We start from the raw sequence: 11,635 nt of genomic DNA on the forward strand, positions 1-11,635 counted from the left end.
AAATATTGTACTTTAAACTATAAGAACGAGAAACTTGTCATCCGTAACAAAGATTTGTGCGCATACGCAGCAAGTGACCTCTAACAAATTTTGTTTATTAGATTGAAGTAGCATGTGTCTGACATACGTATCAGCTGTTTCAGAGCAACACTAGCGCAGCGAGCAGACAATTTCGAACTGTAAAAACTAAATGTGTCCATTGATAAACATTCTTTTCATAAATAAACTTTTTTCTTCCCCCAACTCTTTGTAAAGCCACAAACGATCCTTTAATATTTATTAAAATTTCCGCGTTATTCAAACTTTTATTTTTCGAAATGGATGAAAAAATACTGGTCTTAGGACTGACTTGATCAGCTGTTATACTCAACGCATGGCCTTAAACAAAATGATAAAAATATTCTTTGACATTACTATGAATTATTTCTGTTTACATAATTATATTATATTTATAACTGAAATTTTTTGATTTGGTTAAAAGGAATAGGTTTTGCGTGTTGAAAGCGATATTATTCTCTTTCTTTCTCTTCCTTCTTTTGCATTCCTTTATGTTTTAATTCCTCTCAATATGTTTCCATTAAATTTTTCTAAGTCGATTAAAAAGAATAGATTTTGCTTTTTCACATTCTCATCGTTTATGATTGCAAAATTATTAGAATTGTCCGAAATTTGACACCACAGCTTTTTAACGGATCTCCACGTTTCGAGACCCCCTGAATCTGAAGATCAGGTTTTTACGATGGCATCTGTCTGTCTGTCCGTCCGACCGTCTGTCCATAAACACGATAACTCTCGAAAAAAGGAACGGATCAAATCCATCTTTGGCACACTTTTTTTAGGTCCTAAAAGAAAGGACGAGTTTGTTAACCAGCCATTTTTTATAAATATTCAAAAAGTGAGCGCATATGAACATTTTGTAGGCCACTTTTTTCTGAATTTGAAAATTCCTATAAGACTGTGATAACAAATTATTTGGATTTTCTAAGAAAATCGGAAATTCAAATTTTGATTGCACAAAAAATAATGAAAAATCAAATATTCCATTTTGTGGTCAAACTATGTAGGATACGAAAAATGGTGAATTAACCCCTTCGTTGGCATTGATGCAAAATGTGTCAATGTTTTTTTTTCATTTAGCTTACTCCGATTTTGCATTCAAGTGTTGCTCGGAGGTCTTTGAGGTTGCTGAATCCGAATCTGATGTGGCGTAACGAATTCATATTTTAGCGCACAGGAAATTTTATGTATATGTAGCGATTCACTTCCGAACTAGAGATTAGCTAGCAGGAATTCGCGCCCAAATTTATGGAAACGCGGTAAACGGATTGTCACGTGCTATTATGTAACTTAGATGATTGGTGAGTCGCCAGAAGTAATTGTGAAGATTGGAAAGGTGCTGCCTTTCAAACCATATATTAATAATTGAATTAGAGTAATATCGTTAAACGCGCCAAGTTTTCGCATCAATTTACAATAATTCTAAAACGCTTTTAACCACGGTTGTGCGGAGCAATATATCTATCTACATAAGGTATATATTTATTAATTCTGGAAATTGTTTTTTTCTTCGTAATTTTGTTTTTGTTTTGTTTGAATGCACGGTTAGAGAAATCCAAATTTTGTATGTTTTCAGCGTGGTTTTTTATTTTAAATAACGCATCACTCGAAAATGACGCTTTGTTCGTGGTCTCAAACGCTAGAGGTTTCCTGAAAATTTAAAGAAACGGAACAAATATTACACTCTTGGAAAAACCAACTCAACAATTTTCGATCTAACGGAATCCTCAGGCTATTCGATTATTTTTCTCTGCACAGCGGATTCCATGATCTATACACCATAAGGGCGACTCACCAACAAATCGATAAGTAAAAGCGTTTCGTAATAATCAACATTGTTTTAAATTCGCATTTCTGAGTTCACCACTTTATACTCGTTCGATCATTTTATTCATGTCTTTTATACCTATGAATTACAAATATTTTAATTCAAATGATTCGTACCACCAATTGGAGTGATGCGTGTATGTGTGAATATCGAATATAATTTTAAATGTTGTGTTAAAATTTTGATTTTAAAATCGCATTATTTATTTACAATACAGATATCGTTGATCGCAATGTTTTTGTGTCTCATTTCTCTCTCTAATAACGAATTTCTTCGCTCGTTTGTTTTCGTAATCGTTCTCCTTATATTTAATTTGATTTTTAAATAATGACAATATGAATATCAGTCTACTCGACAAATTTTTTAAACGTTGATCAAACATATTTTAAATACAATAGTTACACTGAAGTCAAAATTCGAAAATTAAAAATTACAAAAAGTACGCGTCCTATCAAGAAGTGATTCTTAACGAAATTGCAGATCTTTTTTGAGATAACCATTTTTGTTAATTCATCTTTTTTTGTATCCTACATAGCTTGGCCAAAAAATGGAATTTTTTATATTTCATTATTTTTTGTGCAATCAAAATTTTAATTTTCGATTTTTGAAGAAAGTCCAAAAATTGGTTATGATAATCTTGTAGGGATTTCAAAAAGAAATGTTTTTCTTTTCTTGACTTTTTTTCATGTCGTGCGTTTCTAGGCCTGAAATTTTGATTTTCGGTTGATTAAAAAAATGTTAAACACGCTATAACTCTAAGAATTTTCTTTTTATCGAAAAAAGTCATTTCGATAAATTGTTTTTTTTCAATTCTATAAATATCCGTACATAGAATTTTCAAATTAAAAAGAAAGTGGTCTCAAAAATTTTCAAAATGCGCTCACTTTTTGAATTTTCATCAAAAATGGCTGGTTAACGAACTCTTCGTTTCTTTTAGGACCTAGAAATAGTGCGCCAAAGATGGATTTGATTCGCTCATTTTTTCGACAGACAAACAGACGCCATCGTGAAAACCTGATTTTCGGATTCAGGGGGTATCGAAACGTGGAGATCCGTTGAAAAAGTGTGATGTCAAATTTCCCACAATTCTAATACTTTCTCAATCATAAATGATGAGAATGTAAAAAGATTTAGCAAAACCTGTTTACAAATGTCTGTCGAAAATTAAGCGTGCAGCGCGAACCTCACGATCAGAATGTATACCTCAAAGCATACAGAGCTTTGAGAAACTAATGAATCAAGTGATCTGCTGACAGCAGTCTGCCAAGAAATATTGGGCAAAGCCTGGTTTTTACCCCATCATTGACGGACTGGGTTGCAGTCAAGTATACGATGGGGGGACCTACAGCTTAAGCTGGGTTCCGAACCACCACAACCTCGGTAAAGGTACATTGAAAAATTTCTAGAGGTACCGACTCAGGGCAGGGATCGAACCCCGGACCTCTGAGGTGAAGTCCGAGTGTCTAACCAACTGAGCCACCGAGGCTCCTTGGCCACCGAGGCTCCATTATTATTATTTTTTTAACATTTCTGTGTTGAAATGTTGTCACAGGCTTATACTGCCCAACATGTTGAAGGTATTGTTTGGTTAGAGTTGGATTTTGTTATTTACATTTCATTTTATTATTTTATTATTATGTGTTTTTATTAAACTTTTACTCGGGTAAACCCGGTAATACATCATAGCCACGGACTAAGTCAAGTGGCTGATGAGATTAGAATGTTAAAACTTAATTCAAATAATTTAATACGATGGTTGAAACCTCCTGCGATGATTTTGTAGGTATACAATTACGAGCGGCCACGAGCTTTGTAGGTGACAACAGTCACCTCTGGATGCTTTCTTAGAGCTACCTGATTATTATATATTCGGTCGCTTCCTGATGATCAAGAAAGTTTCTTACAATGCAACAGGTGTTTAATAAAACCGCCTTCTGAGCTGCTGCTAATACCCTACTGACTCCTAAATGTTCAAGATGTTCCGTGCATCTTGCGTGCACATTGCCTGTAGCCGAAATCACAATGGGATGAATGGATGCATGATTCACATTCCTCCATATGGTCTTTACTTCATACCTTAACTCGCTATACTTGTGGATTTTGGTTGTATAGGTTGACTGCAAATTTCGGTTAAGCGGACAAGCAATGTCGATGATGTAGACTCTTTCACCTTTTTTTTCTCGCATCACGATGTCAGGTCGATTGACCCGGATGTAATGATCCGTTTGGATAGTAACATCCCAATATAAGGTGTAATCTTTGCTTTCTAAAACGGGCATTGGAATGTATCTATAGAAGGGCACCCATTCTTTTAAGAGTCCTAGGTTTAGGGCAACTTGTTGATGTATAATGCCCGCATACATCATTATGTCTGTGCGTATATTCTCTCTGAGCCATTACGCGACATCCATCAATAATGTGCTCGATGGATTCGTTGGTATCTCCACATAATCGGCACCGGTCAACCACGTCTTGATGTAACACGTGTTTGCGATAATTCCTGGTGCTAACAACCTTGCCCTGTATTGCAATGACGAATCCTTCCGTCTATGGATACAGAACACCCTTTCTTAGCCAAATATTAAATTCCTCAGTATCCACTTCATTTTGATCTAACGTTTTGGGGTGCTCGCTATGGATGGCTTTCTGCCTCCATTGTATTTCTAATTCCTCTATTGTTTCTGCCCTAATATTCAAGGCCCATCTGAGGAAAAATTTAAGGGCGTGTATTCAAGATCCGCTTGACAGATGGTTCTGTAAAGCGCAACATTTCGTTTGCCGTTAAAATAGTCTCTTGAAAGATACACGTCGTAAAGCGTATTGATCCAGTTATCCTTGGTTGTCCATGATCAAAATACTTGATTCTTGTACCCCAGAGCCTCATCGCATGGCTTAAAAAGTCAATAATGCGTGGACAGATTTTGTAAAGTTTTAAGACTTCAAGCAAATAGTCATGCGGAACGGAAGGAAACGCTTGCTTGTAGTCAATGTATGCCATGTGCAAGTTCCTTTGATGCTTACGAGCTTGAGTCATGGCAACAGCGTCTATAGTGACTAGATCTTTACAGTCTCGTGAGTTTTTACAACATCCTTTTTGTACTTCTGTAAGAATGTCATTCTTGTCACAATGAGATTATAACCTATCTGAAATGATAGCTGTAAGAGATTTATAAATTGTTGGAAGACAGGCTATCGGTCGAAAGTCAGATGGTTTTTGAGCGTCTGGTTTTTTTGGTATCATATACGTTGTACCTTGGAGCATAAAACCTGGCATCAAATCTGGGTGCTCAATGATTTTCTGAAAACACCTTGCCAACCCATGATGCACACTCGTCAGGTACTTGTACCAGAAGTTGTGCAACATGTCCAGACCTGGAGCTTTCCAATTACTTGCCCTCTTCAAGACAACTGAAACATCCAAAGCTGTGATGTTTGTCAGATGCATTTCTGGGCTATTGCTTGCCCTTGCTTCCTCCAGTTTGAACCACGCAGTGTCCAAATTGCATATGTTCATTTTTCCCCAAACGCCCGACCAGTAGTTAGTCATATCTTCCAATTGAGTGACTTCGGTGCCTTAGTGGTTATTTAGCTTGACTCTCAGTTCACGATAGAACCTTCTTTCATCTGTCTGAAAGTTTTGGTTTTGTTGCCTTCGTGGATTACTTTTCTTGTATCGACGCAGTCTGGCAGTAAGAACATCAAGTCTCTGTCGTTGAGAGTCTTAAATTTCATCCAATATTGCTTGTGTAACTGTCTCGATGTGCCGAGTGTGGATGATTTTAGTAACATGGTTCATCAGCTTTCTGGTTCTCTTTCCTTTTTTATATTGAGTTAATCAACCCAATTTGCACCTTACTTTGCTGACATCCATATCCAACCTGATCTTCTAGGGTGGATCTCGATCCCTTGCTGGAACAAAAACTGCATTTGCAGGCCTAGTTTTTCGGCCCAACGTTCTAACCGTTGCTACAGCTGCACAGTATACAAGAGTTTGCACCTCTAACGCATTTTGTGCTACGTTCAAATACGTAGGTAAAACCTTACTGTCGAGATGTGCTATTAGTGTACGTAGATGATTTGTGATGTTCATTTTGGGCAGAGAATGCCTCAGTGTTGGTTCCACATATCTGAACTCTAGTAAAGCATGACCAAAATTCCTTTCCAGGTTCTGTAGTTCTTCTGAGATTTCCCTACCTACATCATCGTTAGTAATATCCGGATGTGATTCTAATGGATCCGGTGCATGATGTTCATTATCCCTAGCACCTATGCCTTCAGCATCAATCAAGTCTTCATTATCCACATTTTCCAAGGCGAGCTCATCAATAGGAAGCTGCCGTTCCACTTCCATTTTGATAGCAGCTATTTCAACAGTCGAAAGCAGTCTGTTTACAGATATTGAGCGTTTTTGATCTGCCAGATTCTGCTCGTTTATTTTTGTGGCTAGCTCTGGGTATTTAATTAAGAAGAGTCTATGATGTTCTCTCCTCACACTTTCCCCACATTTTTCTGCCAAAAAATAAAGGCGCATAACATCTCTGTTCATATAGTATGTCCATTTTCGTCGCTTTTTAGATTGCTGAACCTCTGCTTCTGCCTCTGGTTGTATAAGGTCATCCACCTCTGGAGGATGTCGTGTTGTCGGATCATCAATAGATTGAGGAAGAACATCAATTGCTCCTGATTGACCGTTTGTCGCAGCTTTCTCTAACTGATGTTCATTGCCGTCGTTTTTCCACGCTACATCAACCTGTTGTTTAATCTCCATTGCTCGGTCTTCTGTAACATGTAGATTAGTCCTGATGTATTTCACCTTAGCGATAAGATCTCTTAGTGCGACCTTTTATATATTAGGATACTTTGCAGCAAATTTTGTTCTTAAATTGTATCCTTTTTCCTTGTTTGTTTCAAACTTCGCACTTTCATAATAGAGACGCACCAATTCCTCTTTCATTGCGGGATCCCAATTGATGCTATCCCACGGTATTTCTGTCGAGGTGGTTGGCTGCAAACAGTTGGTGCTAGCCAAAGCATCCTCAGCAGGCACAGTTGATGTTCCACTGCTTACCGTTTGTCGCAGATGTTCTTGCTGGTCTGCTGTTTAATTAGTGAGATCTGCCTGACCATCTCGCAGCTCACCATCGTCACCGTCCCGCATGCTGTAGCCCCCAGCGGTGGCTCCAGGGGCGCCCCGACGATCCTCGGGAAGCGACAAGCGTTTCAAAATCTTTAAAATATCCTCCATTTTTCATTGATGGGTTTTGGTGTTCTACTTAGTCCCTCTTCTCTTCGTTATCAGCCTATTTGGCATCGGAAACCCTGTCAGTAGCAATGCTACCTCCAACATTGCCGTCAAAGTCATGAACGGAGAGCTCAAGCCTTACCGCGACATTAACGCGGAATACCTTCGGTAGCGTTTTTTTTTTCTTTAATATATATTATCTTGCGTTTAATACATTTTTCTTTTTTTAAGTAACAACCATCATTCAGTATTTAGAAAATATGTATTGATGGCGCAAATAGGCAATAAATTACCATTTAATCGAATGCGCAGTATTCATCTTTTCTATTTGTCTTTTCTGTTATTTTTTTTGTCTTTTCTGTCTTTATTATTATTATTATTATTATTAACATGTATTTGAAAGGCATACAAAAAAAATTTGTTAGCCTTATACAGGGTGGGCACGCAAAGGCTGACATGCATGGAGAAACTTAAATGCTACCCGAATCGCACGGCAGCAGCGGAGATGCCATTCTGCAGGGCCATTATCCAATTTCACGGTTTTAATGTTTTATTCGGATATAGGTTGTGGGTTGTGTTATGTAGCAATTACAAATAATAAAAGTGTTCAATTAATAATGAAGCGAGACACAATAATATTCTGTACTTCCAGTGGGCGAAGAGTGAGTTTTGTTTAACGCTTATTTTTGGCATGAAAAAGGTGTGTTATGAATAGACAGGATATGTTTTAAATAAAGTGAATGAAACATTACATGCGAAAACCTTGAATTAAAATTACCTACATTTACTTGCAGCGATTAGCGCAAAACAGTTAATCTGAGCATAACCTCGAAATAATGACAGACCGGCCCGGCATGTTTATTATACTTTCGATTGATTATTCTTTAGCAATGCAATGCTACTTGGTTTTGTATGTTTATTACTGACAGTGTCGGCAGTAATAATTTCAACAATAATTACTTATTAATAACTTAACAATCATTACTTATTAATAATGTTAATAAGTAACACATTATTTCTGAAATTAATATTTGATTTCCATTGTTTTTTTTCACAGATCGATCCTAGATGAAATACACATCATGAAATACAGATGTAATTGGTGCATTTCAGCTGGCGCATTTCCATCAACATTATTAAAAAATCGTTATCTCTGGACCTTATCGCAAGACTGGGTATTGATGAGCCTAAAATTAATTAAGAGTTATTTTGATGGTATGAGTGTATCAAAAAGATACCTCGAAGCAATATAACTTGCCCGAATTTTAATTTAAAAAGTTTTTATGGAGTTTTTTTTATTTTAGAAAATATTTTCTCTGGACGCAATTTTAAAAGTTGGTTTGATCAACCACCAAAATAAATGAGAGGCTCAATTATGATAGGAGTGAATTAGGAATTTTCAACTTGGCATTTGATCAGCCCCTTAAATTAATTCTAAGTCACTTTGATAGTATGGGTACATAAAACAAAAATCTCGAAGCAATTTAGCTTGCCCGAATTTTAAATAGTAAAGTCTTCAGGAATTTTTTTTATTTTAGAAAATATTTTCTCTGGATCTCATCTGAAAATTTGATTTGATCAACTACTAAAATAAATTAGAGACTCGTTGGTGATATAATTGTTTCAGAAATAAATCTAAAAATGATATTTTAAGCCAGAATTCTTATTCCAATTTCTTTAGAAATTGTTTTATTGTTAAAATTTGTATCTCTGGATCTGATTTTCAAATTGGCATTTGATCAGCCCCTAAAATTAATTCTAAGTCATTTTGTTGGTATGGTTGTATAAAAAAAATGTTAAAGCAATTTAACTTGCCCAAAGTTTAATTAATGGAGCCTTTAGGGAGTTTTTTTATTTTAGAAAATATTTTCTCTGGACGTCATCCCAAAATTTGGTTTGGTTAACCGATAATAAATATAGGACAGCATCTAATTGGAAATATAACATCTGACATAAAATGTACAGAACTGGTGTCTCCATTTCTAACAGTAGAATTTAAACTTGTACGAGACCTCAATTAAACACTGAAAAAATTGGAATAAAAATTCTGGCATGAAATTTCGCTTCTAGATGTATTCCTAATTCGCTCCTATGATCAATGAGGAGCGATCTATGAAAAAAACAATGGAAACCAATTAATACATTCAGAAATAATGTGTTACATATTAAAATGATTTTAAGTAATTATTGTTTAAATTATTACTAGTAGCACTGTTAGTAATAAACATACAAAACTGCAAAGCATTGCTGTGGTAAAGAATAATCAATCGAAAGTATAATAAACATGCCGGGCCGGTCTAATCGGTGTAAGTAAATGCAGTAAATGCTGCTGTGCTATTCGGGCAGTATGCAAGTTCTCTATACATGCACATGCGCAGTAAGTGATTTCTAATAAATATTGTTTATTATATTGAAATATTAATATTAATTTGTAATCTATAACAAAGGAAAAGTCTATAAGAAATAAATTCTTTATAATTTTATGTAATAATACATGATATTTTAAACCATATAATATCGAGCAAGTTATTTAAATAAGCGCTACATTCGCGTCGACAATTTTCGAACTTTTTACTTACATTAGTCATAGATATTACATTTAATATATCATTATTATTAATATATATTTGTAAGGTTTGCAGAAAATAAACTTCTTTAACCTTACATAATATACATTAATAAACTATTATTGTTTATCATATTGAAGTATTAATATTGATTTATAATTTATAACAAAGAAAAAGTCAATAGCAGGATATTATAACAAAAATATGTGCGCATGCGCATCAAGTAACTTCTCACCTTCCTGATGCTAAGCCGCAACGTAGCATCAAACCAATGGTAGCATCATAGTCATAGTTTGTCCAAGTTCGGAACATGCAGTGATAAGTCAATACTGTGAAGAATCTTCAGCTTTAAATTATTGTAGTCGTTTTTTTTTGCGTGAAGTGCTTAACAAATAAGAACTAAGGAAAGAAATGGAACCACTAACAGAAGTAAGTACTTATTTATAGAAATTATTAATGAAACACAAATTCATCATTTGTATAAGTATACGCTATGTAACTTCTCAATTGGAGGCAAAAGTCTAGAAATGGTTATCACAATTTTTTTATATAAAAGGGAGTTAAAGGATTTTGAATTTAGAGACACTGCTTTTTTATAATACCATTTCGTCCAACTATTGTCTTAAATTTTATTTGACTGCAAGTAGCCAATAAATTTTTATTCTTTCCTTTTTTCTCTATATTTTTGTACGAAACTTTCCTACGCTCAGTATCTCTTGAATACATTGCAAAAGCATGACCGCAGATTAAGTTTCCAATTATGTTTGGTATTCTGAAAATTTGTCATTCAATATCATTACATAATTATGATATAATTATTTTAAATTTTGAAACAATTTGAAAAAATTGATGCAATGATATTTCAAAGTTTCGTCCTTCGGTACAAATTGTCCCTTCTTTGTTATAAATGCAATTGGTTGTTTGAAGATTCATCATTTTAGTTGAAAATTCATTTTTTTGGTTGAAAATGTGACCATTTTCCCGAAGTTTGGTTAAAAAATATTCTATTTTGGTTCAGGATTCCAATTTAATTTTTTTTATGACATAAATATTAACGGCATGCAATCATTATTTTAGGGTCAAGAGGACATTATCCAGACTAGGAAGTCCGCTAATAAAAGACAGCTTTTATTGGACTGTACAACGGGAGCCAGCTGAGAACATGAAGGACCATTCATCATTAAGGTGGATTCGGAGCTGAATTCGGTACCCAGGAACTCAATGCAAGCGCTTCGTCTTCTTTTCCAACTGCACTACTGCTTTTATATCGAGTATGCCCCTAAGATGGTTAATTTTTATAGCTTCATCGCTAGCTTTATTTTCAAATTAGACAAACGAAAATCGTGCTGCATAGCGGTACATGCGGGGCAGCGAGCCCCGCGGATGGGGATTGGCCCATAAATGGGGCAGCTCGACCGCTTAGCCGCATATGAGCAGAAGGGAGTATACCTCTCCGCCCCTGGTTAAGAAAGAGGCTAAACTTCAAAATACACCGAAGAATATTTTCTTTTTCCAAGATCAGTAAAAGGTCCTTTTAATATCAATTCACTTTGGAAAGAGAGTTTCTCTCAAATACTGGACAAACCCAGTACATACAGACAGACACCGATAAAATGTTATGATGTTCGGATTCTGTGAGTGCCGAAACGTAAAGAGCCGTTAAAAACCAGAGATCGAAAATTTGGCCGATTACATTACACTCTCATGAATGAGAATGTAAAAATCAAATATAAAGTAAGTTTATCTTTTATTTTAGAGCATGCGAAAGCTCGAACTTTTGAAATCAAAGAGAATATAGAATATTGATGAAAAATCTTATTTATTTATGAAGATATATATATATATATATATATATATATATATGTATATATTCTCACAAGCTCATCCTGCTCAAGTGTTGCTCTTTTTTTCCTGCTAGAGCATGATACTTTATATGACTGG

At 35.2% G+C, this 11,635-nt stretch overlaps 1 protein-coding gene across 1 annotated transcript in view; it reads left to right on the plus strand.

Moving 5' to 3' along the window:
* Positions 1 to 11,635, plus strand: part of LOC117180187 (popeye domain-containing protein 3) — a 50,893-nt gene that overhangs the window by 13,928 nt on the left and 25,330 nt on the right. The window lies entirely within an intron of this gene.

The sequence above is a fragment of the Belonocnema kinseyi genome, chromosome 9 (genome assembly GCF_010883055.1).
Source record: "Belonocnema kinseyi isolate 2016_QV_RU_SX_M_011 chromosome 9, B_treatae_v1, whole genome shotgun sequence".
NCBI classification, from domain to species: domain Eukaryota; kingdom Metazoa; phylum Arthropoda; class Insecta; order Hymenoptera; family Cynipidae; genus Belonocnema; species Belonocnema kinseyi.